At 39.3% G+C, this 26,676-nt stretch overlaps 1 pseudogene; it reads right to left on the reverse strand.

The window, feature by feature from the left end:
- Nucleotides 1–23,752: 23,752 nt before the first annotated feature.
- Nucleotides 23,753–25,232, reverse strand: LOC113533451 (uncharacterized; annotated as a pseudogene).
- Between the last annotated feature and the right edge of the window lie 1,444 nt (nt 25,233–26,676).

Genomic DNA, 26,676 nt, shown 5'->3' on the forward strand with positions numbered 1-26,676 from the left:
TCCTCTCGTCTCTCCTCACTCGCAGGATGCGTGGCTGACCAGCCAAAGGACATAGCCAGAAAGGCAGCACTACTCCTCTTGAGAGGGGGGGAAGGGGGTGTACATCAGGCTGGAGGCCTGAATCTGCCCGTGGAGGAGTGTGACAAGGAGGAGGGAGGGGCCAGGATGTGAGGACGCACACCTGGCACTGAGTTGTCTAATCAGTGGGAGAGAGGGATAAAGGAGTGGCTGGAGATGCCAAGGTGGGAGAGAGGCCTGTTTGCCTTGTGCCTCCAGGGTTGGGGGTTCAGTTCCTGCTTCCTCCTTGCCCATCAGTTAATTTGGTTACATAGGGGTCCTTGGCCAGCCAGGAAGCGATCCTTTATCAGTGCCAGGCACAGCCTGGCCCCTCCCTCCTCCTCATCACAGTTCAGAATGAACCAATCACATTCAATCTCATGTTCAAAAGTAATTATATAAAAGTAATGTTTTCCCTTTTCAGGTACAGGTGAACTTCCAGTTTGGGTGAACGCTGGCATGTCTGTCTACTGCTCCGGTGTTTTGTTGTTACTTGTTTGTGTTCATCTTTGGAATTATACCCCTGGACACTGCGAATTTGCACTCTGTCTGCAAGGATTACATAGCTCATGTTCGTATGGACATATTTGTTTTTCTCGTGATCTTTTTTCCCTGTCCTGCACTGGCCTACCGCAAGCCTTCTGCACCCTGGTTACCCCTAGTCTGTTGCATATAGATCTGTGGGTAAGTTTCCACTTTCCTCCTGGTTTATTGCTTATTATTCTCCGTTTGGTCTTAAACATTTGGGGCATCCTTTACCTGTTTGCTCTTTTTCCTACCTGATGGTTTTCTAGGTGGTCCTGTGGTGTTTAGGCTAATGCGTTTCTTAGTATGGTTGTATAGACGGGGCAGAAAGATGCATTGTTTATGGTTGTGCGTTTTTATCGCAATGGTTTATCGCTACTCATCTGCGGACCTTTATCGTTAGAATTCTTTATCACGCCTGCCTGCTGGAGTTTATAAAACCTGTGTCGACTTAGGAATTGCTCGTTGCCCACGCTATGTACATCGCGGCTCTTAAACGCAAACATTTTTCTGCCATTCTCTCCGACACATCAATTGATGATCAAATACTGGACATCTGGTCTCCTTTTCGCCGCTTTTGCTCTAGATCAAGTACTGGGAATGGAGGAGCGAACTTCAATAACCTCAGATCGTTGGAATATCTACCAACAAATAATACTGTGTCAGATCCTGTGTGTACTATTGTAACGAATCCGGCCTCTGTGGTTCCCCCTGATCGTCACCAGAGGTCACCATCACCCGAGTATTGACTTTCCCCTCGAAACTACATTTCCCATCACCCCGCACCCAGCACTGATTACGAGCTCACCTGCAGCCTATTACCGGGACTACTTAAGCCTCCGCCTCTCGCTCACTCATTGCGAAGTCTTGTTTTGCCCCGGCTGACATTTCTGAGCGTTTATATCTTCTTTGTTGGATTACCGTGTTTGACCTTGGACTGTTTCTTCTCGTTTCTGGATTCTTTGCTGCCTGCCCTGACCATCTGCCTGTTTGATCACTCTGCCTTTGTTTAGCCTCTGATTACCCTGTTTCGCTGTTGCTCGACCACGCCTGTACGACTGTGTCTGCCTTTTATTAAAACGCTGCTAATGGATCCCCATTCTGTTGACTCCGCGTTACAACTATGGACCACCCTGTTAAATTTGCTCTAATAAATGCTAAGTCCTTGTCCAGTAAATCATTTATCTTGAATGACTTTTTCACCACTCGTGCTCTGGACTTTTTATTTGTGACGGAGACCTGGCTCAGCCCTGGTGACTCTATGGCCCTAAAGGAACTCACTCCTTCAGACTGCCTGTTTTTTAATACTCCAAGAACTGCAGGTCGTGGAGGTGGAATATCAACAATTTTCAAGAACTGCTTCGACTGTAGACTTTTGCCTACTGTTGAATTTTCAAGCTTTGACGTGCAGCTTTTCAAGTTTGATTTCTCTACTCCCTTGCTATGTGCACTGGTCTACAGACCACCTAGATTTAATAAGGACTTCATCCAGGAATTTTCTGACTTTTTGTCATCTGTGGTGTGACGCACTGATAGACTTCTGGTTATGGGCGATTTTAACATACATGTTTGTTGCCAGTCAAAACCCCTGGTAAAAGAGTTTTTATGCCTCATTGACTCTTAATCTTGTTCAATCTGTCTCTGGACCTACACATCAGAAGGGTCATACTCTTGATTTGGTGCTATCATTTGGTTTTTCTGTGGCAAACCTTGAAATATGTGATGTTGCTATTTCCGATCATTGCCCAGTTGTTTTTGAATCTGTGCTGTCATGTCAATTGTTCAAATCCTATGACCCACCATGCTATTCTAGATGTATTAATTCCTCCACTGCCAGGTTTTTCAATGATGTCTACATAGCTTCCCAATTGCCAAATGTTGTGGAAGTTTTATCCATTTGTGCCAACCCTGATGATCTGGTTGATCTTTTTTAACAGTACTTGCATAACTACCTTGGACTCAGTTGCTCCCTTTAGGTTACAAAGATCCAAAGTGATGCATAAAGCTTAGCCCTGGCTAGATGAATCCATTCGTGCTCTCAGACAGGAGTGTAAGTACGCTGAGCGTAAATGGAAGAAAGATAAACTGCAGATATTTTATGAAACTGTTAGGGAGTGTCTTTGCAGTATCAGAGCCACAGTATCGAGTATCGTGCCACAGTACCTGAGCGAACTTTTGGTCTTTTATGATCCGCCACGCCTACTCAGATCAAAAGGTGCAGGCTATTTGTTGGTACCTCGAATAATGCGGGCTACAGCTGGGGGAAGAGCTTTCTCTTACAAAGCCCCACAGTTACGGAACAGCCTTCCACTTAGTGTTCGGGGCTCAGACACAGTCTTAGTGTTTAAGTCTAGGCTGAAAACATATTTGTTTAGTCAAGCCTTTTGTGAATAGTTTTCTTAGGTACAGGGGCAGGTCTGGAGGGTTTCACAGGCATAAAGTGTTGTGGTGAACTGGGATGTTTGGATGCTGTCGCCCCCCCACTCTCACACGTTCACTCAGGTTTGTTGACGGTGGAGTGGCTGGCTGCTTTATGTCCCAGGGTGCCCTCATGTCTGTGTTAGCTTCTGGCTCTCCCTTTTAGTTATGCTGTCATAGCTAGTCTTGCCGGAGTCCCTGCTTGCACTCTGCATGCAAAGTACATCGTGCTTAACCAATAGAGGACAAAAGCTCACCTAACAATCTCTTCCTTTCTCTCCATCTCTCTCTCTCCCTCACTCTCTGTCGAGCTACACATGCTACTTCTGAGATGCCAGAGATGCCAGCGATCCTGACCCCTTCTGCTCCTCCTCGCTGCCTGACCCATCCTGATGCCCTACTTCTGGTTGGAGTTCTCATCGGTTGAGTTCGCTCGCTGCTGCTGTGGGTGGCCCCATATGGATGGCCTGAAGAACTGTTTGGATTGCTGGGGATGGCGCCACCTGGGGCTGTGGAGATGGCATGGGGATCACATATGGGGAGCTGTACTGTAATGGCTTGGGACTGCGATTGCTGTAGTGGCTTTGGGGCTGCAGTTGCCATGAGCAGCTTCGTACTCAGGACTCCATCAGTGGACTGTGGATAGATTTTAACCAGCCGGACTTCTTGCAAAAACTGTGATGAATTTATTGGTTGCACAATTGCACTATTTGTCCATATAGTACACAATAATAGAAGGGATTTATTTATAATCGCACTATCCATTGCATCCAGATGAGGATGGGTTCCCTTTTGAGCCTGGTTCCTCTCAAGGTTTCTTCCTCATATCATCTCGGGGAGTTTTTCTTTGCCACCGTCGCCACTGGCTTGCTCATTAGGGATAAATTTACAGTGATAAATTCAAATATTTACAATATATTTTTGTGAATCCATTTATTTCTGTAAAGCTGCTTTGTGACAATGTCCATTGTTAAAAGCTCTATACAAATAAAATTGAATTGAATTGAATCAGAGCTCTGTTAAGGAAGCACAGTTTAGATATATGTCTAATATAATTGAACAAAATGCACAAAGGCTGAAGGTACTTTTTAGTAAAATTAATGCTTTTTTAAGCCCTACTCCTAGGGGCCCTTTAGAGAGTTCCACCGCCTGATCAATTCTTGAATCATTTCATCCAGAAAGTTGAGGACATCAGATCTAACGTACCATCTCATAGTTCTGTTCTGTTAGAGACACTGTGTTATGAGAGCTATTTATCTCAGTTTCAACTTGTCTCACCTTCACAACTTTTTGACATTGTTTCAAATGTGAAGTCTACAAACTGTCCTACAGATGTTCCACCTTCAGATATTTGTGGTTGTTACTGCTATTATTAATAGCCCCCTAGAAAATGGAATTGTACCAGCCACTTTTAAACATGCTGTGGTTCAGCCACTGTTGAAGAGGCAGAATCTTGATCAACATGATCTGAATAATTACGGGCCGACTATTTCAGAAGTCTTGGAAAAAGCTGTTTATTCTCAGATTTTTTTGTACTTGAATACGTTCAACATCTTTGATACATTTCAGTCTGGTTTTAGAGAACTCCGCAGTACTGAATCTGCTTTGCTAAAGGTCACCAACAATGTTTTACTTTCTCTTGAATCTGGCTCCTGCTGTCTTTTAATCCTGCTTGATCTAAGTGCAGCGTTTGACACAGTGGACCATGAGATCCTTTTGAAAAGACTGAATCATGTCGTTGGGTTTCAGGGATCTGTGTTGAAGTGGTTTGCCTCTTATCTTAAGGGGAGAACCTTTTCAGTTAATATAGGGAATTGTTCCTCACCACATGCACAAATATCTTATGGTGTTCCCCAGGGTTCCATTTTGGAACTTCTTCTATTTGCTCTATACATGCTCCCCTTGGGCCACATTTTCCAGAAGCATAATTTATCATATCATTTTTATGCTGACGACACTCAACTTTATTTTCCTGTTAGTACAAACGACAGCTGTTCAGTGCAAAATCTATTTGTTTGTCTCGGTGACATTAAATGCTGGATGGACACGAATTTTTTGCAGCTGAACAGTGATAAAACTGAAATAATTATCTTTGGTCCATCAGTCTCATCCGCTGGTATCGTTAATCAGCTAGGTACGCTGTCTTCCAATGTGCATGATTACGTCAAAAACCTTGGTGTTATTCTAGATCCTTCATTATGTTTTGATAAGCAGATAAATGCTGTTGTCAAGAGCAGCTTCTTTCAGTTGAGATCAATTGCTAAAATCAAGAAGATGCTATCTAAGCAGGATCTGGAAACTGTTATTCATGCATTTATAACATCAAGGTTGGACTACTGTAAGTTCCTTTATTTCAGGTTGCCTAAGACTGCTCTAGATCGCCTGCAAATGGTGCAAAATGCATCAGCCAGACTTTTGACTGGCACTAGGAAGTGTGAGCACATTGCTCCTGTGCTTGCCTCTCTTCACTGGCTGCCAGTCAATTTCCGCATTGAGTTTAAAATTTTATTATTTGTTTTTAAAGCTTTGCATGGGCTTGCTCCACCATACATATGTGATCTCCTTAGTCTGTACACTACCCCAAGATCTCTTCGATCATCAATTCAATTATTCCTTTCAGTACCACGTTCACGTTCCAAAACCAAGGTTGACCAGGCTTTCTCTGTGGCTGCTCCCAGGCTTTGGAATAGTCTCCCTATTCATATAAGATCATCCTCCTCTATGGTATGTACCCTCCTGCTATGTTTAAATCCTCCTTGAAGACTCACTGTTATTCTCTATCTTTTAATTCAGTCTGAGCCTTGAAAATGTCCATTTGTCTCTCAGTATTTTGTATTGTTAAATGTTTTTGTGTATAGATTTGTTTTATACAACTTGTACAGCACTTTAGTTTCAACTTTAGCTGTTTTTAAATGTGCTTTATAAATGAATAAACTAAACTAAACATAAACTAATTATTAGACAGATGTCATCAATGAAATAGTGGATAGGTTCAACAAACCAGACTTCTTGTGAAAACTGTAATGAATTTATTGGTTGCACAATTGCACTATTTATCCATGTATTACACAGTTATAGAAGGGATTTATATATAATTGCACTATCCGTTATCATGGGTTCCCTTTAGAGTCTGGTTCCTCTCAAGGTTTCTTCCTCATATCATCTCAGGGAGTTTTTCCTTGCAACTGTCACCTCTGACCTACTCATTAGGGATAAATTCACATATTTACAATTTATTTTTATTTAATTTACTTTGAATGTATTTATTTCTGTAAAGCTGCTTTGTGACAATGTCCATTGTTAAAAGGACTATACAAATAAAATTGAATTGAATTTAAATTATTTGATTAATCCCAAATAAAGATCAGCTGTTTCTATGGGATTTTCTTCACATCTTCTTGGTTTCATCTGACTTCTGAAGCCATGGTCCGCAAAGAGCTTACAAAGCATGCATGGTATTTCACTTGTTGAAAGCTATCAATCAGGAAAGGGGTATAAAAAATTTCCAAAACATTAGATGTACCATGGAACACAATAAAGGCCATCATCATAAAACAGAGAAAATGAAGCACCACAGTGACATCACCAAGAACAGGATGTCCCTCCAAAATTTATAAAAGGACAAGATAAAAACTTAACAAGGAGGCTGTTAAGAGACCTACGACAACATTAAAGTATCTGCAGGAATATCTGACAAATAATGATTACTCTGTGCATTTGACAACAACCTTTCATTCTTTCATTCTTGCCTGGGCTATGGGGTAGGGTGGCTAGATGGAAGCCCTTTCTTACAAAAAACATCCAAACTAAACCACCCTAAGCCATATGGTAAAATGTGTTATAGTCTGATGAGAACAATTCCAAAACGTATAATAATTTCATAATTCCAAAAGGTATGTTTGGTGCAAAAAGAAGCACTAAAAGTGACTCTTACCGAAAAGCACTGTGTGGTGTAATAAAATCCAAAGGTGCTTCAACAAAGTATTAGTTTATGGGTGTGCACACTTATGCAACTACATTGTTGTAAGTTTTTTATTTTTCCTTTTTTCCCTAAAAATGTTTCTGATTGTTTTTTACTTAATTTTTATACGTTGTAATAATTTCATTGAAGGTGGAAAATGTTCTGACATGATTTATCTGGGTTTCATTTTTTACATCATGAAAATCTGCCATTTTAACAGGACTATATAGACTTTTTATATTCATATATATATATATATATATATATATATATATATATATATATATATATATATATATATATATATGTGTGTGTGTGTGTGTGTGTGTGTGTGTGTATTATATATATATACATCCATTTATTTAACCATTTTCTGTACTGCTTATCCTACACAGGGTCATGGAAAGCCTGGAGCCTATTCCAGGGGACTCGGGGCACAAGGCAGGGACACTCTGGAAGGGGTGCCAATCCGTCACAGGCATATATATATATATATATATATATATATATATAGGCATATACATATATACAGACATATATAATGTGTCTCATTCATTGTGGATTGGCGCACAAATGCCAGACCTATTTGAAACCTTATGAACACTGTTTGTGAAGTTCCAAATACCTCCATTGTGTTGTACAATAAAAATGCTGCATTTCCATAGGAAAAATAGCACTATCATATCTGTTTGCTCAGCAAGTTAAAAAATATTATATAGGTCTGGCATTTGTGCACCAATCCACAATAAATGAGACACATACTGTATGTATATGTCTATATTGTCATGGTCTTGGACACATACCTGGCATGTCAAAATTAATGTAGTCACACAATGATCTGTGTGACTGTGACATTTGAACAGCTGTGCATTTCCACATGCAATGACCCGGATTAGCCTCTTCCTTCTCTTCCCTTTCTTATTGCCTCTTATCATTAATCATTAGAGTTGGTCTGTTAGAGACACTGTTTGATTAATACACGCCTGCCCACACTCTAGTGGTATAACACAATGCCTCGATCTGCATCTGTTTAGTGCAGATGAATATTCTTATCTCTATCTGTGTTCATATTTAAACCTGAAGTGGGCATGGCTTAAACCAAAAGGGTTTTTTTTAGGGCCCAAGCACTGAAAGTGCAAAGGGTCCTATTGTTTTTCCTCAGGGTCCTAAGGATTATTACATTTTTATTATTATTATTTTCTTTTCAAGGTTTTGGGGGCTGTTGGGGCCCTTAACATGCTCAAAAACTTGTGAAATTCGGCACACACACCAGTCGTCAGCCATTAGGCCCACGCAAAGGGTAGCACATGGGCGTGGTGGGGGGGGGGGGCTTGGTGTACATATCGTACATTCTTGAACTTATGTGTACTAAACTGAGTACACATTGTTCTCATCAACCTGAACAACTTTCGCACTGATAATCATTAGCTCCATCCAGCAGGAAGCTGCCCATTTTGGATTATGTGAAAAGTGCATGCAATGAACTTTTAAATACTCTTCCTAGGGAAATAGGTGATCCTAGGTGATTTGGTGATTGTCACCAAACCTGGTCAACATTATTCCAAGACATTGAGGATGCTAATTGCAAAGGGATTTTTGATATCTCGAATGGTTTTGTGATGGCGAGGCAATAAATTTTTGGTGAAAAAAGGGAAACAGGAAGTGTCTCATATGTTCTGAGTGCACTCAGTGATTTAGATGAAACTTGGGCTGTATGTTTGATACTGGGGTCTGATCACATGGATGTGGCTATTTTGAGTCACAATGTGTGGGAGGAAGTGTGTGACTTTGCAATAATCCTCTAATATTTACCCTGATTGCCTAAAACTTGGTCAGAATAATGTCAAGACACGGCTCATGTAAAATTGTGAAAGGATTTTTGATATTTTAAATAGTGTTGCTATGGTAACGCATCAACATTAATATTCGTTTCCGGTGTTTTTGAGGCTCTTAGCATGCTTAAAATTTTAGGTAATTCAGGACACACAGAGTTGTTGGCCGTTAGGCATAGACAAAACCTAAGATACGGGTATGGGGGGAAGAGCATTGTCTGATTTGGATCAAATTGGTGTTGTATGTTTGGTCATGGGGGCTATATTGCACCCCCTTAAATGCATGTGCCCACTACACATTACTTCACTACAATTAATTAATGGCTAATAACGAAAACAACATACATCTCTTATTTTGTTCATGCATTATATCACCAAATCTCAGCTGTATGTTTGGCAATGTAAGCTGTTGTGAAGCCTTAGACCTGGGCTTAACCTAACAGATCAACGCAAAACATGTTTCTCTACAGCACTCACTTCACTATGCATTCTTTTCATACACCCACCGGGTGGCAATGGCACCGTACTGCTTTGGCCCGTCATCGCTATATTTTTCTTCTTCTTTTTTAAATAGGCATTATCTTGCAACAACAAATTTCATAACTGGCCATTCACAAAAGTAAAAATGCATGAAGGTAAAAACCTCCAACTCACATGACTTCCAGTGGTGGTATCCCAATCCCAGGCACACCTCTACTATCATCTAGATGCCCTGTTAACCTTTCTGTCAAACTTTCTGAAGAAAAAAAAAAACAATAGTGCACCTCCTATTCATATCTTAGTTTGTATCTGTTTAGAGTACATTATTTGTTCATTCCAGATAGGCCCTGTCCACCTGTATATGGGTGTGTTTGAAAACAGTCTATAGCCTTCCATTTTGAAAAAAAAAAAACCTGTCTACATGAATAGTGTTTTTGAAAATACAGTATTTGCTAATTTATTTGCTATCTGCTAATTTAATTTATTTGCAGTATTTGCTAATTTAGTATTTGTAAACTCATGTCATACTCCTCAAGAATAATGTTAGTAGCATGCATACTGAGCAATAGAAGAATGTGGAAAAATACCAACATGCTCAAAAGCTCATTCTTCAGTAACAGCTACATCCTGGTCAGGGTTTTGGTTGACTATAAGTTCTAAAACAAAAAAAAAAAAAAGACAAACACAAGAATTCATATGTGTGGACTGTGGAACTACTGCTTAATGATACACTTAAATACAAAGTGGTTCCCCAGGGCTTATGCAAAATCTCTGTTTGCAGTGAGGTTTGTAGTGAACAGTGGATTCAGGAGCAGTACAGTATCATATTCTGTCGCCTACACACAAAGTGACAATTAAATTATAAACACATCAATAAGTAATTACAGACCACAAAGTAACAACCTTGTCAGCAGTCATGATAAAGGAGCACATTCATAATGCATGCAAAACCAAAATGGGCATGCATAGGGTTACAGTGATGTCAGCATTTTCAAAACATATTTCTTCACTTTGGAGGGTGGTTTTGAAAAGCTCCAAAAATTGTGTGTGTGTGTTTGTCAGGCTTACTGTTTGGTATCTGTTATCGTTTGATACATAGGCAGGAAAAAGAGAGACAGATGGGAAATCTCTTAGTAACTCACCGCTGACCTTTTCCTCTGATGACACATTACAGCAGTACAAGCCACAGTGCTCTCTCTCTCTGTCTCTCCTCTCTCTCTCTCTCTCTCTCTCTCTCTCTCTCTCTCTCTGTCTCTGTCTCACACACACACACACAACAACAACCTGGCATGATTGATGCTAACCTTTGCTTGCTACTTCAGGAAGTATGTACGCATGTACGCGTGTGTGTGTGTGTGTGTGTGTGTGTGCGTGTGTGTGTGTGTGTGTGCGTGCATGTGCATGCACACTTTTCTCTCTCAGGCTGAGCTGTGTAGAGTCTGTCTCTCAGCTCTGAAATGATACAGTGTCATGTTACTGCACACAGGGCCATATAATGTTTGGGGAGTTTTAGACATATTAGAAGTGATTTACATACAAAATATCAGTGTGTGTGTCTGTGTGTGCATGTGTGTGTCAGGGACAAGGCAGATGTGTTGATACTGTAACGATGACATGCTAATAAAACACAAGTTACTGTCAGAATGTCTGCATATGGGATGGAGAGGAACTGGAGAGACTGAGCGTGTTATAGGAGTGAGAGGCTGTGTGCAGGTTGTTAGCACAGCAGAGAGAGGGAGAGAGTCAGTGTATGTATCAGTGTCAGGCTCTTGATCCATCTCTCATATTTAATAACTTGTCAGATCAATAGCTCTCCATCTGCTACCTATCACTGCTGTGTGTGTGTGTTTTATATGAATGTATAATGGATCTGAATACGTGTGTGTTTGTATAATGAAGAGACAGCCCAGCCAGAGAAGAAGCAGTTTGTAAACAGCTGAGCTTTTACCCTCTGTGACTTTTCCACTGATCTGACATCACAGATCTCACAGATGTGATCACAGATCACAGATGTGTGACTTGTCCACTCACCACAACAAAGACTGATTTGATGAAAATTCTGAGGGCATGTATGATCTTCTTGCAATGAAGAATAGAACACACAACAACTGCCAGCACACACCCCAGCTCTTTAACTTTAAAAACTGCATTCTAGAATCTCAAAAGCAAAACCCAGGGAAAATACATGAAATAGAGAACAAATGACGGATTGAGCAAGGAAAAGAACTGCAAAGGCTAGCTGATATTGACAATTAACATGAGTCAATAAAAGCACAATGGGACAGTTAACAAGTCCATAAAAGCCATCCATTAACCATGCAAATGCAATATAGCTCCTATTTGATCAGCTGATAAACAGCTTCTGAAAGTTAAGCAAGCAAGCCTAGAAAGGTGGGCACAACACTTCAATACTACCTTGTTGAATCAAACAAACCCTGCAGTGCACAATATTCCTGATAACATCACAAATGTTTCTCTAGCTGCAGACTTTGACATCCCACCCACATTTGCAGTGACTGTTCAGGCTTTCCAACATCTGAAAAATAACAAAAGCCCTAGCCCTGATGGCTTTCCATCTCAACTTCTCAAAGAGGGCATTGTAAATTTCTTAACATCCTTAAGAGTCTTCATGACAACATGAATGCTTGTGTGTCAATAGATGGGAACAAGTCTGAACCCTTTAAAGTGGATGTGGGAGTAAAGCAATGATGTGTCCTGGCTCCTGTTATTTTCAACATTTATCATACTGCAGTCACCCTTTTAAATCACCAATAATTGAATCCTGATGGTTGAATCCAACTCTGGATGGACTGGCTAGTGCCCATGTGTATGCACATACATTTATTTATTCCTGTTGGTATATCCTTATGATGATTACCCTTACAAAGATTTTTTCCTTTGCTTTTATTTGAAAATAATAGAAGAGCCAAAAACATTCCTTTTAATTAGTGAAAATATGAATAGGCTCTTCATGTTTGCTGCCTACATAACATTTAGAGGCTAATAATAAGTAATATATTATTTGCATGAAATCAGAGCTGTTTTTTTTTTCTTGGCAAGAAATCAGATTTTTGGCTGTGTATGTTATATTTCCAGACCAAAATGATGAAGATAGTTACAGTGGATATAAAAAGTCTACACACCCCTGTTAAAATTGCAGGTTTTTGTAATGTAAAAAAAATGAAACCAAGATACCTAAGAAACCAAGACACCTATGGCAATATTAAAGGAGCTACAGGAATATCTGACAAGTGCTGATTACTCTCTGCATGTGACAACAAACTCTCATATTAGTAACTTGTCTGGGCTATGAGGTAAGGTGGCCAGACAAAAGCCCTTTCTCACAAAAAAAAAAAAAAAAAAAAAAAAAACATCCAAGCCCAACTAAATCATCCCAACCTATGTGGCAAAATGTGTATGGCCTGATGACCAATTCCAAAAGGTATAATAATTCCATAAACTGTATGTTTGGGGCAAAAAAAGCACATCACCAAAAGAACACCACACCCAAGGTGAAGCATGGTGTAGGCAGCATCATGCATTAGGGCTGCTTTAACAAAGTGGAGAGAATCATGAATAGCTACAAATACCAGCCGATTTTAATGAAAAACATTCGGGTGTCTGCAAGTAAGGTGAATATTAAAAGGAATTTCTCATTTTAGCATGACAGTGTCCCAAAGTTAACAAAGGAAATCAACAAAGGAATGGCTTAACCAAAAGAAGATCAGTGTTTTTGAATGGCCTTGCCAGAGCCCAGACCTGAATCCAACTAAAAATCTGTGGGTTGACCTGAAGTGGGCTGTGCACAGGAGAGGCCCTTACAGTTTGATGGATCTAAAATGGTTTTGCAGGAAAGAGTGAGAAAATATTGCCAAGTCAAGATGTACCACATGGATAGACTCTTAGCCAAAAAGACTGAGTGGTGTAATATAATCAAAAGGTGCTTCAACAATGTATTAGTTTAGTTTAGTGTGCACACTTATGCAATCAGGTTATTGTAAGTTTTTTTTATTTTTTATTTTTTTTTATTTTTACTTAGAATGTTTTTGATTGTTTCTCAAATTAATTTTATATGTTGCAATTTCACATTGAGAGTAGAAAAAGTTCTGACATAATTTATCTTGGTTTCATTTTTTTTACCTCATAAAAACCTGCCATTTTAACAGGGGTGTGTAGACTTTATATCCACTGTATACTTTATATGACTGAGATAGACGTGTGGAATCATCAACAGTTCCCTGGAATTTAAGAGGTTAACGATGTATACAGGAAAGCTTTGAATACATTCTCTATATTCTATATAACTGTCTAAAAATCTCAATCTCTCTCCCACTCTCTCTCTCTCTCTCTCTCTCTCACTCTCTTTCTCTACCTTTCATCACCTTTCTCTCACTTTTTGTCACCTTCCAGCCCTCTTTAGTCATTACAGATGTTGGCAAACAGTGTATACAAAGTTATCTATGGAGGCAAATCACACAAATCAAACCTGAACACAAAATCGATGATGCCCGGTTTTGCCAGGCATCAGAAATTAAAGCAGTTACCTAATGTCTGTAAAAATCTTTGTTTTACCCTACAAGATCACACATTTCACCACCTTGCCCACAGTTACTCTCTTCATTCCCTTAGACTCTCTGTTTTCTTTCATTTCTTTTTTTATATCTGTTTTCAGCTGTTTCCTCACCACTGTGCAGACTGCCCCACTAGATTTAGTATGCAAGACAGTCTAATCACTAAATACTGCCTGTATACTTCATTCAATTGGATCAGATGGCCAAACAAAGCCAAAGTCAGTGCTAGAGAGGAAGGGGATAGCCTGGAGTGATGCCCCCAGCAGAGTAAGCCCAGGCTGTCTGATGTCTTTTCACTGATCCTTCTCAGCTCTGGAGCTCCCTCTGTTCTTAAGGGTAGGACAAAAGATTCAAGGTAATATAACATTTTTTAAGACCTGGTATGTTTTTTTTTCACGACTATTGCTTGCTTTTTGGTATGTAGAACTAGACAGTCCTTTTTTTATTTAAGTGACAACTTTGTGACTAGACTGAATTGATACTAGACTAGACTAGACTTTGATACTAGACTGAAACTCTGGATTGGTATCACATAGGATTTGACATATTTCTAATATGTCTGTTCCACTGTATAAAGCAATGGTGTAAAATGTATCTGATGTTGCATTAAACAGTAGATACAACTCACCCTAAAGCATCATGCTCACATGATATGACAACAAAAGCCTGCAGAAATCAGTTTGTTTACTAAGCAGGTGTCAATATTGGATACATATTAGGCAATCCTCATTGTAAAATCTTTAACAGCTCTGTATTTGGATCTCCACTTGTAAGTCACTTTGGATAAAAAAGCATTTTCCCAAATATGTAAATGTAAATGTAAACTTTCCCTACCTTAGAGCCGCTCAGAGACATTAAGCAGTAGTGACCTTACATACTGAGGGCCAACTTTTCCAGTGTAAAGGGCACAAAGAACAACTTTCATCCTGTTATAACTTCATGATGAAGATCAAGGCTAGCAACCTTATGAATCGAGAAATTATAATGGTCATTGTTTTCTTCAACATTTGCAAACTGATCTAGCTCTGGTCATTTGGGTCTGTAAAAAGTCTTAAGTTGACAGACATTTAAAAAGTTAGAGGCCTTAAATTTCAGTTTACTTGGTCTAAGGATTTAGGCTTTTGTGTTATGTGTTGTCTGGTTATAAATTGTTCTTAATTTTTCCTCTTGAAACTGTTCCGAAAACAGCTGATATGACAGCACACACATGGAATAATCTGCATGAGGCATGAGGCAACAATGTGCATTAAACTGAGGTAAACATTAGCTAACTATTCTTGAGCAGTGGTGGAAATAGTACAAAACACAATGACTTGAATAAAAGTAATGCTATTCTAGAAATAATTCACTTGAGTAAAAATAAAAGTAATCCTCAAGAAAATTATTCAAGTAAGAGTAAATACATAATAAAATAAAAGTACTTGAGTAATTTCTTTACAAATTACACGTATACATATGAACATGGAACACCAACTCCATTATCACCACAAAGAATGCCACATCTACTATTAACAGTGTATGAAGAGAGGTATCGTTAGCTCACTAGCTAACAAATATTGTCAGGGTATCAATAGTTTGCTAGGTACATTAGCTAGTTAGCTATGCCATGGTAATTAATATATGTTTTTGGCTATATTGTTAGCTATCTACTAAAGATGCCCTTACAATTTATCCTAACCTAGGCCAGGAGTGTCAAACTTAAATTCTGCCTGGGCCACATCAGTATTTTTGTGAGTTCTTAAAAGGCTATAATGTAAGGCTATTCTTTTTTTTAAACACATTATTGATTCTAGGCTAGAAGGGCCAACAGAAACTATTCAACTGTATGCGTGTTGTGTGGTCCTCACCATATGCGGTCAACAAATAACCTCAGGTGACAATAAAAAACACAACAGATTTCAACATGTAATCATATTTTCCCAAACCAAAATTCAGAAACCAGTTGGGGAAAAAATAAGTACACCATTCCTATTTCCACAATCATTAAAAGAGTAATTATCAGCCAGTTGTTACTAATGAAATGCAAAAGATTAGTCAATCATCAAGAACTTTTTGCAGTTTGGTGTTCTGTAGCACTCAGGTGTGTGTCTACATCATGCCAAGAAGAAAGGACAGAAAAATAATTTTTTAAAAAATCAAGAAACATCAGAAAAAAAGGCTGAAAAATATGGTTTTCATGGAAGGGTGGCTAGGAAAAAGCATGACTGTCATAGTTGCATTTGAACAAACCACACATGTTCTGGAACAATATCCTTTGGATTGGTGAGACCAAGATGTAGTTGTTTGGTCATCATGCACAGCACCACGTTTGGTGAAAACTGAACACAGCACATCACCACAAACACCTCATACCAACTGTCAATCTGGGAAAGTTGCAGTCCTTGAGACAACAATGAACTCCACTTTATTCCAGAATATTCTTGAGACAAAAGTGAAGCCATGTTTCCAGCAGCTTAAGCTGGGCCAAAATTGGGTCATGCAACAGGACAATAATCCCAAGCACACCAGGAAATCGACATCTAAGTGGCTGAAGAAGAAAAAAATCAAGGTGTTGGAATGGCCAAGTCAAAGTTTAGACCTCAACCCCAATGAAATAATGTGATGGGATCTTAAGAGAGCTGCGCATAAGCGAATGCCCTCAAACATCAATGAACTAAAGCAATGTTGTAAAGAAGAGTGTGCCAAAATTTCTCAAAAACGATGTGAGAGACTGATAAACTCCTACAGAAGACATTTACTTCAGGTTATTTTTTGCTAAAGGTGGTTCTGCATGTTCCTGAATTATAGGTTGTACTCATATTTACCCACCTGGTTTCTGAATGTTGGTTTACTTTTTGAAAAAAAAGGCACATATACGTATATATATACTGTATTTATGTTCAGAAAGAAATTTAACTACTCACACAGGATTAACTCCATCTACCTTTTTTATAGCATATTTGTAGGTCTGTACACTGATTGATAGATTTCAGGATTTGGAGTCAATTTCTGAATATGTTTTAGACATGAGTGTGGCTTGCATTTAATGCAGCAGATTGATTGATTGTTGATTTAAACCTGTGTGAGATGTGAGCACATGCTCTGCTGTATAGTGTGGAATGCATGGGGTTACTATGCTATGGGTCTGGTTTGAGTTCTAGATAGTGTGAGAATGCTGAGTAGTAGTGTACTACAAGTCATTTCAATATTATTTTTTGCACTATTGTTTTTTTTTTTTTTTTTGTGCTATAGGCTGTAGCAGCACTTGGATATATTTAACACAACAAGCCTGTATCACTACCGATACATCAGCATTTTAGGGCCAGTGTTGAAAAAGTAAAAATACAAGATTTTATAATTAAGAATTACATAATAATACCTGATATTATGAGAAAAATCACAATATTTCGAGAATAAAGTCATAATATTTCATGATGAAACATTAGATTCAGTAATTAGAAATGTATCACTATGTATCACGCATTTCACTTTATAATACTGTTCTAGATCATGATAAACTACTGAAGAACAACAGAGTAACACTTCCGTCATTAGGAACTGATTTCACTTTATTGTTTGTACTCATATCCATGTACTTACAACACATTCAAAGCAACATTCTTGGAGCTGTTATAATAGTATAAAGCAGGGCTGGCAAAGTAATTTAAAAGTTACATTGTAATTATTTAAAACAATACAATAAAATAATAATAAACTGAACAAATATGTTTTGCTCATATCACGTATAACACAGAAGGTGAAAAAACGTATCATTGTAATGTCATCATTTTATCAACATTTTATTTATATTCATTTCTATTTATGCACCTACAGTAATATATTCGGTCGGATCTGTGTAAAACCATGCAATCTTCAATGATTTTTTGCAGAATTGGGAATAGGGCATGATGTATATGCAATATCTGTTTTAGGACATGCAAGCTGTTAGTATTTTATATATGGTTATAAAATTAATACAGAAATAAATGCACATTCAAAACTGCTATTACTAGTATATCATAATAAAGTTTGATCAGTTTCTAATTATAGTCACTGTTTCTGTGATTGAATCTGAAATGACATTCTAGTGGCAATATAGTGCACTATGTACGTTCTACGACATAATTAAAACATGCCATATTTAGTGAGAAGTGGTAGTAAAGAGGAAGTAATTTGAGATTCTGTAGTTTTGAGTAGCAAGAAGTGAGAATCTAGCAAAAACATTACTGTACGGACAGTGAAATTAATATAAATTCACTGAAAATGATAAAAATTATTACATTGCTTCCCCATGATTTTCTTTGCTTAACTTCCGTTCACCGTCTGTGGTTTTTGATATGAGCAAACAGTATGCTAATGTTAATGTTTGATCAACTTTTTATTGTTTTATTTTATTGTTTTACATATTTAGAATGTAACTTTTAAATTAATTTATCAGCCCTGCTTGGTACCATTATAACAGTTTCAATTACTTAAGAATGTTACTTTCATGTATTATAAATATATGGATATGAGTGTTATCACTTAAAACACTTTTGAAAGTAAGTTAATAGATTTTTTTACTCATTACAGCCTTGTCCTTTTGTAGGTTATTTTTGTCCATTTCTCTCTTTAGACCTTGACTGGATAAATAATAACAACACACCCCGTGCTCCTCTGAGGAGACCTGTTTCTATGGACAATAATAAATCATATAGGCATTTACATTTTAGACATTGAGGTATTAGAATAGTTGAGGTATATGAGGGAGGCTAGTAGATCTTGATGAGGAAGGTAAGACTTAGCTATTGGGAATTAGTGTTGATGTGATCAGTGATTAATCAGTAAAAGATCCATAGTTAGATAATAGTTCTGCAGTTGATAAGTAAGACTCAGTAATTAACTCTAAGTAAGTAAGTAAGTAGCTCTAAGTTAATAGTGAACTCCTCCTAAAATAATTACTGAGTAAGTAACTAGTAGTGCTTAGTAGTTAATACCAAAATTGAATATTTTATTGTTAAACAACTCAAGTAAAGTACTATGGTTTAATTATACTCAAAATAGCACAATTACACTGAACCACGTACTCAAGTACTGTAATGAGAGTATGTGTAGTTCATTACTTACCGCACTGCTTTTGAGCTATTGTATACAAAGACCTTTTTTTTTTGGTTAATCTCAAACAAAAGTGGCTGGAGAGAGCTCAGTGCAGACTATGCCATAAATTTTTTTAACACACACTGACAGTGTATCTTCTATGGAAAGTATTACATTTTATATTGCTGCAAGCTAGTGTATACCCACCCACCCGCCCACCCACACACACACCCACACACACACACACACACACACACACACACATACAGAAGAGCCGCATATAACTACAAACTCCTTTACTACTGTGGTCCTTGTCCATAATGCATGTGTCACTGGGGAGGCTGGTCAATCAAGTGTGTGAGCATGTCAGTACTGTCTTACCCTCTCCCCTCCATGGAGTTATACACATGTCTGACAAATCTGTACAGTGAAGTGCTTACTCAGCTGAGTACCTGGGTATGTACATTTCAGACATACAGATTTCAGATCTTTTACAAAGATGCAGAAGGTCTACAGGAAAAGCAGTAGTGCATAATTCCAGATGTTTATTTTATTTCTCCTGATAACCACTCATTATTATAAAACTGTATCATATTGTCAATATTCTTGTGCGTAATACAGGAAATCATAGTGTGTGTGTGTGTGTGTCTTTGTCTATCTGTCTGTGAAGAGCAACAGTACTGCTGTTGGTGGTCTCATGGGGCAGGATTAGCCGTCTATATGCCCCAGGCAGGCTGGCTCACAGAGGGGTTTAAGCCTGCACACTTGTGCCTTCTCTGAATTAACTCCCTTGCTTTTCTCTCTATTTTCTTTATTGAGCAGCAGAGAACAGTCCTCACTGCAACACACCACTGGGTCTTCCAAGAGCAATGACAGAGGGACTCTCACATTTTTTCTCTCCATTTCCATATATATATATATTCTATTAGGGGTTGTCTGGTTGACTACAAAGATTATAGACTAAATTATCATATGTTTATGGATTATTAATGATAGTCAAAATGTTTTTATGAACATGTATGATTTATTAGTACCTCAGTAATAATACATAGAAATCATCATAAGCAGCATACAAAATACTATTTCTCACTTCTTTCTCACTGGTTCTTTATAGTGGATATTATTCAGCTTTACAGGTGCGCTGCATTGAAATCTGCTGAATTTCTAAAAGGTCACTCTCAGAGCTCCTCCATACTTTTTTTGTTCTGCTCAGATGGACACTGTGGACCAAAATGCATTTAATGTATAATAATAATGGTTGACTCTCTTGCCTACTTGTTGTTAATTAGCTTCTTATTAGTCATTCGGTGAAGTGCATATCACTACAGCAATCACCATGCATGTTTTAGCATCCTACATAGAATATGTCAACACAAAAAATCCTTATTGAATGTCATTAATTGAATGAAAACACACCCACACTCAAAATCAATTCATACTATTGTACAATGAACACTCAGCAGCAGATATGCATGCAGGCTGTGAGTTAATTGGCTCTGTCTGAATGTTTTACACTTTTTAATCTGAAAATAGAAAAAAAATACACTTGGCTTGCTTGTTATCGCTAATCCTGAGAGGACAAAACGTGTGTGTGTGTGTGTGTGCGTGTGTGGCTGCAATGGGATGCAGACAGTTGGTAGGCACGCATGTGTGCAGTTCCTTAACAAGCTGTACACACTCACATACACACATTGTGCTCTAACCCTGCACACTGTGGGTCAGTGACCTGTATACATTAGCTGTGTGAATGCAAATTCATGTTTCCTGATATGTGCTATTCTGTGCACAATGCTAGCTTTATGCCAAAAAGCAGTTCAGCTAGCTATATGCATAATCCTTAGGGAGAATGCAACTTTTAATGCATCTCAGCGTGACATGTATTGGCAGTGCAGCACTATTTCGAACCATGTCTTGTGGGTGTGTTTGTGTATCCATGCATGTATTCAGACACACTTGTGATGGTCTCATTACCATTCATTGTTTTTTTAGCAGCATGTCAGTGCTTGTAAGCATAATGCAGTTAATATAAGAGTAGACTGAGAAGAGTAGCCCGATATCAAGAAAAACTCATATGCTATAACGGAGAAGAACTGTTTCACTGGAATTCATGTAAATGAAGTCATAACAAAACCTACAAATACCTTAAACTAACCCTACTCTTAACCATTCATAATTTTTCAAAGCAGGAGGGTCATGTAAATTCCTATACTCTAAAAATGCTGTTCTAATTACTTAGCTTAATTTCTGCAACCCAGTGTTGGGTCACTCTGTAACAGAACAATTGTTCGGCTGACTACAGACCATTAGGTTATGTGTAGACCCCAACATGCTGAGTTGCTTTTATTAACTGAAAGCTAGTTCATTAGGACCCAGCCTGGTTCATTAAGGGGTCATTTTTACCCTTATTTTTGGGTTGTACAGCCTATTCATGATTATTTATGATTTATGATCCAAATAAGAGATCTCAATACATTTTTTAATGGAAGCTTCTTTTAACTTCCTTTAACTTTTCTGGAATGTGGCTGTTTTTTTTTTTCTTTGTTTTTTTTTGCAAAGATTGCAATTAGTTTGCTACAAATGAAACTGGTCATTCACTCCCCCCACCTACAATCCCTGCCGGACCCGAGACTTGAACCCACGACCTTCAGGTTCACCTTCAGGTTGCGAGGAGTTTTAGAGCAGTTCACAAATGGAGTGAGGATACCAGCTCTAGACTCCAGGACTGCTTTGAATCAACAAACTGGCAAATGTTTCACGATGCAGCAGGAGACAACATAAATGAATACACAGATTCTGTGATAAGCTATGTCAACAAATGTATGGAAGACGTTGACCCAACAGTCAAAGTCATTTCCCAACCAGAAACCATGGATCAGTGGAGAGGTGCATGCCAGGCTGAGAACATAAACTGCAGCCTTCAACTCTGGGGACCTGACTGCCTATAAGAATTCCAGGTATGACCTTCGAAAGGCTTTCAGGTCTGCCAAAAGAGACTTCAGGGACAGAGTGGAGTCAGATTATCATGGCTCTGACCCCAAATGCATGTGGAGCAGACTGTGCACTATAACAGACTACAAAGGCAGGAAAAGCAGTGATACGCCTATGTCTGCCATATTACCAGATGAACTCAACACATTCTACACTCAGTTTGAGGCAGGCAATTTATTCCCTGCTGTGAAAATACCTGCTGACCATGCCCTCTGGCTCCAACTACACCCAAGATGAGCAGGGCCATTAAGAGAGTCAACACTCAGAGGGCACCAGCACCTGATGGCCTCCATGAACATGTCCTGAGGGCCTGTGCTGACCAGTTTCACTAACATTTTTAACCTCTCTTTGAGCCTGACTGTGATCCCCACATGCTTCAAGCAGACCATCATCCCTGTCTCCAAGAAAACTACTGTATCCTTCCCAAATGTCTACTGCCCTGTAGCACTGACAACAGTGACCATGAAGTGCTTTGAGTGTCTCATCTAATCCTACATCTGCTCCTCTCTACCAGACACTTTGGATCCCTTCCAGTTTGCTTACCGCTGGAATAGATCCACTGATAATGTCATTGCAATGGCCATGCACTCTGCCCTGAATGACCTGGAGGAAAGAGACACCTATGTGCAGATGCTGTTTATTGATTATAGTTCTGTATTCAATACCATCATCCCTACCAAGCTCATAGTCAAGCTGAAGGATCTGGGACTTAACAGTCACATGGGTAACTGGATTCTGGACTTCCTGATGGGCAGACCCTAGGCGGTCAGGACTGGGAGCCACACATCCACTCACAGTCAACACTGGTGACCCACGGGGATTTGTGCTCAGGCCCCTGTTGTAATCCCTGTTCACCTATGACTACTCGGCTAATCACAGTTCCAACATCATCTATAAAAGTTTTCTGACGATACAACCATCCTGGGACTAACCACCAATGGTAATGAGGCATCTTACAGAGAGGAGGTCAGAGCACTTTCAACATGGTGTGATGACAACAATCTATCTCTGAATGTCAGCAAGACCAAAAAGATTTTTATGGATTATACGAAGTCACAAAAAAGGAGTCATGCTCCTATCTATATCAATGGGGTTGAGGTGGAGAGAGTTACGAGCTACAAGTTCCTTGGTGTCCACATCTCTGAAGATCTCTCCTGGAGCCTCTACACAGACTCAGTAGTGAGATCAGCTCATCAGCATCTCTACTTTCTGTTTAAGGCAAAGAGCGCTGGAAAACACAAAAAACAGGCAGGCAAAGCATACACGCATACAAACAACATGACAGCACCTCCATTACTGGCTAAGTATTGGTGGGGGAAATTATTTAGAATTATTTAAAATTATTTGGCAGTCTATGGGATATCTTTATGACACTTGTGATCCTATGATTATTGGGCATTTGTCTCTTTCTTTTTCTCTAGGTTGTTTGGCCTACTAAAAGAAAAGAGGAAAGCAAGAGAAAGGAATGATAATGACTGTGATCACAAAAGGAAGAAAGAAAAATAACTCTTGATAATAAATAGGGTTTCCCTACAATGATGGGAGTGTAACTTCTATACAGTAGTGTAAGTTGATTTTTAAGTGTGTGTATGTTTATCTGATGTGGGATGCTCTACCTATCAGGAAGACAATTGTGTGTTTTTGTGGAAGCAGGGGCATGCTCGAGCACTGGTTTGAATGCACACCTGATTTGTGTCGTTCAATGAGGCGGTCCACCTGGCAAAGGATCACATGGCAGCGTATCCTGGGGCAGGCAAGCTCTTGCCTTCTCTCTGTCTGTCTCTCTCTCTCTCTCTCCCTCTCTCTCTCTCTCTCTTGCTCTTGTCCTTCTTCTCCTCCTTCCTGACTTTTCCCAGTATTATATTCAGTTCTTGGGTTTGGCGCTGGCATGGGGGTACCATTCTTTGCTGGTTACACGTTCTCTCCATTCTTCATGGAGGAATCTGGCATTGTCATGACAGTTGGTGTCTTCCAGTGCCAGGCCTGTATCTTGGATAATGAGGTTCGAGACTGTAGATGATTTGTCACCTTTTCTTCAGGCCATCTTCTTTTTGTTTGTTATAGGCCTTCTGTGTTAGATCACGTGGCTGTTGGATCATCATCATGCGACGGCAGGCCATGACACCTTGGTAATAGCTTACTCTAGGATGCAGATTTCTTAGGAAGAGGATTTTGAAGTTCATGTCCTCTTCCCGTTCGTTATGTGCCTCAAAGTAGGCTTGTCAGAGCCAGTTGTAATGGGCTTGGGGATTGTCTCGCTGACCTTGTTTGGTTTCTGACAGAGTAGCTGATAGTTTGATTTTGTGTGAACAGGCTGTTGGTATAGGAAGCTTCACACATCTGGAGTGGAAGTTTTCCTCAGTAGAAAGAGCCTGTCTTCATCGGTCACCTGAGGCCTCATTTCCTGGTGGAAGTCAATATCTTGCAGGTTGGCCTGTACATTGTATCCTCTAGTGGCATTCGGTGTGAACTTGTTAATGTTCCTGACCAGATGGTCAAGGTCTTTTAGGGCAAGGCCAGGTACAGCTTCAAGGTCTGTGGGGATGGGTCCCTTACTTCTGTCAGCAGGAAGGAATTCTTAAGTGAGGGCTGGTGAGGTTCTGGGTTGTACGCCCTCACTTCTTATGTCTTGTGTCAGCCCATAATGGGGGACCTTGCTTTGCTGGACAGTGGTGATGCTAGCAGGTGTCTCACCATTCTTGGCTCTGGTTGCAGCTAATAGGCATGCTTGATCTCCTCTTTGAGTGCGTCGGCCTCTTCTCTGGCGCAGTTGAGCTGCTGGGTCAGACTTTCAATTTCATTTCTGGATTTCTCCAGGTGGCCTTCTAAGGCATTGATTTTGGCAATCTTGTCTTTGACTTCAGACTTGGCTTTCTCCAGTAGCTGTTTGACGTATTTCACTTTGTCTGCTGGGTCCTTCTGGGTAGCCTTTGCTTCCTCCTTTACATTCTGGGTAGCTTCCAGGGTTTCTTGTAGCTTTAAGGATGTGGCTTAGGTAGCTAGTGATTTTGGCTCGCTCCTGGTGGCTGTAGCTCTGTCTTGGATCATGTGTCAGGCGTATTCTTAGAATTATGATTGTTATCAATAATATAATAGCTTGAAGGCTGCTTGTCATAATGCTCAGCCATGCCTCTAAGTTTTCCCAGTGGGCGATGGGTTCTGTAGTATGAGGCATGTTGGTACACTGTGGGGGAACCTGCCGTTGGAGAGACTGACACAGATCTTTACAGTGTAGTGGGCCCTAGGTGTAGTGGGACAGGGAAGTTTTGTTTCAGCGATTGTGATTGTGAACCTCTAGTGGGGTGTGTTGATGACTTGTGGTCTCACTGAGAGAGAATAACTAGTGGGGTGGAGTCTTTCTTCCTGCAACACAAGTCAAAACAAATGACTAGAGAATAAAACTGAAACAACAAAAATTTCCTTGATGAAAGAAGAAATGTTCCTGTTTAATAAGGGAAAACAAAATCAAAGGAAATAGATTCAGGGTAAATAAAGGATGTGTTGATTAAAGTTTAAACTTTTCATGAGACTCTCTTCTCTTTTTTTACAGTCTGTTGATGGTTCCCACAGGCTTGATGTCTAAAATAGAACAGGTGAGATAGAAGAAGGCAGGCAAGGACAGGAATGGCCTGAGTATGATTAAGGGAAGGAGACTGGCTCAATTGACAAGTGGATCAAGTCCACTAATAGGCCCTGCTGCCATAATGCTTAACTATGAGTATAGAGTTATTCCTATCCAAGTGGAACTTGCAAAGCAAGGACACTAGGGTGTCAAAATGGCTTAAAGGTGAAATAATGATTGTGTGATGGCATCTACTTGATGGTAATTTGATGGAGAGGTATCTACACTGTAGACTGTTTTCAGTTAAATTTAATAGCTTTACCGCTAACTTTCATGACTAATGGTTTTAGCATAGACTTCAGTGTAAACACTACTGCTTCAGATAAGCTTAGCTACACCTGAGAGTTTGTTTACAATATGGCATTGGCAGACTGTACATGCGCAGTTCAGAGTTGCCCCGGTTTTCTAGGACTTCTTGGCCCGATTGTTGCTATGGCGTCTAACACAAACAGTAGTTCATTTACACACTGCTTTGAGGCACACAATTTAAGCACTTCACATGAAATATTGGTGCCTTTCAACACTATGCACATAACAAACACCACTTGTAGCCCACTTTAAGGTGTGGTGCTTAAAATCTCAGTTTGTTTAGTGTAAGATAAAACTTACCTAAGCTACAGGTACACTGCAACTAATACAGTAATTTCATGTTATCTGAGCAGATCTTAAACACACCAGGGTTTCTTCACTCTTGGTTACACAAATTTACTCTAACTTTACCTGATCAAGTTTTAAAACAAAACTTCACATTCAAAACACACTTAGACACTGACACAGTGTTACACTGAGAGACATATCTTTCAAAAACTACTCTGCGAGCAGACACAAAAGGACAAGCATAAGTTCACTACTCTAATGGTTAACGCTGGGGAGTAAAATAGCTATTTGAATGGCATTGGAACACGCAATGGCATCAACTTAGCTATAACATAAAGCCTTTTAAGAAGAAATTGAGTAACACACTCAACTCTATCTTTACCATACTATGAGGCACTTTTAATTACTGCAGTTTAACTGTGACTGATATTTCTCAGTCAGAACAGGGAGTCAGATAGCTATTTGAATAACACTGGAACACACAATGCATCAATCTAGCTATAACATAAGGCCTTTTAGGAAGAAACTTAGGAACATGTTCAATTCTATCCCTACCACACTGTGAGGAGA

This window comes from Pangasianodon hypophthalmus, chromosome 8, assembly GCF_027358585.1.
Source record: "Pangasianodon hypophthalmus isolate fPanHyp1 chromosome 8, fPanHyp1.pri, whole genome shotgun sequence".
Lineage (NCBI taxonomy): Eukaryota > Metazoa > Chordata > Actinopteri > Siluriformes > Pangasiidae > Pangasianodon > Pangasianodon hypophthalmus.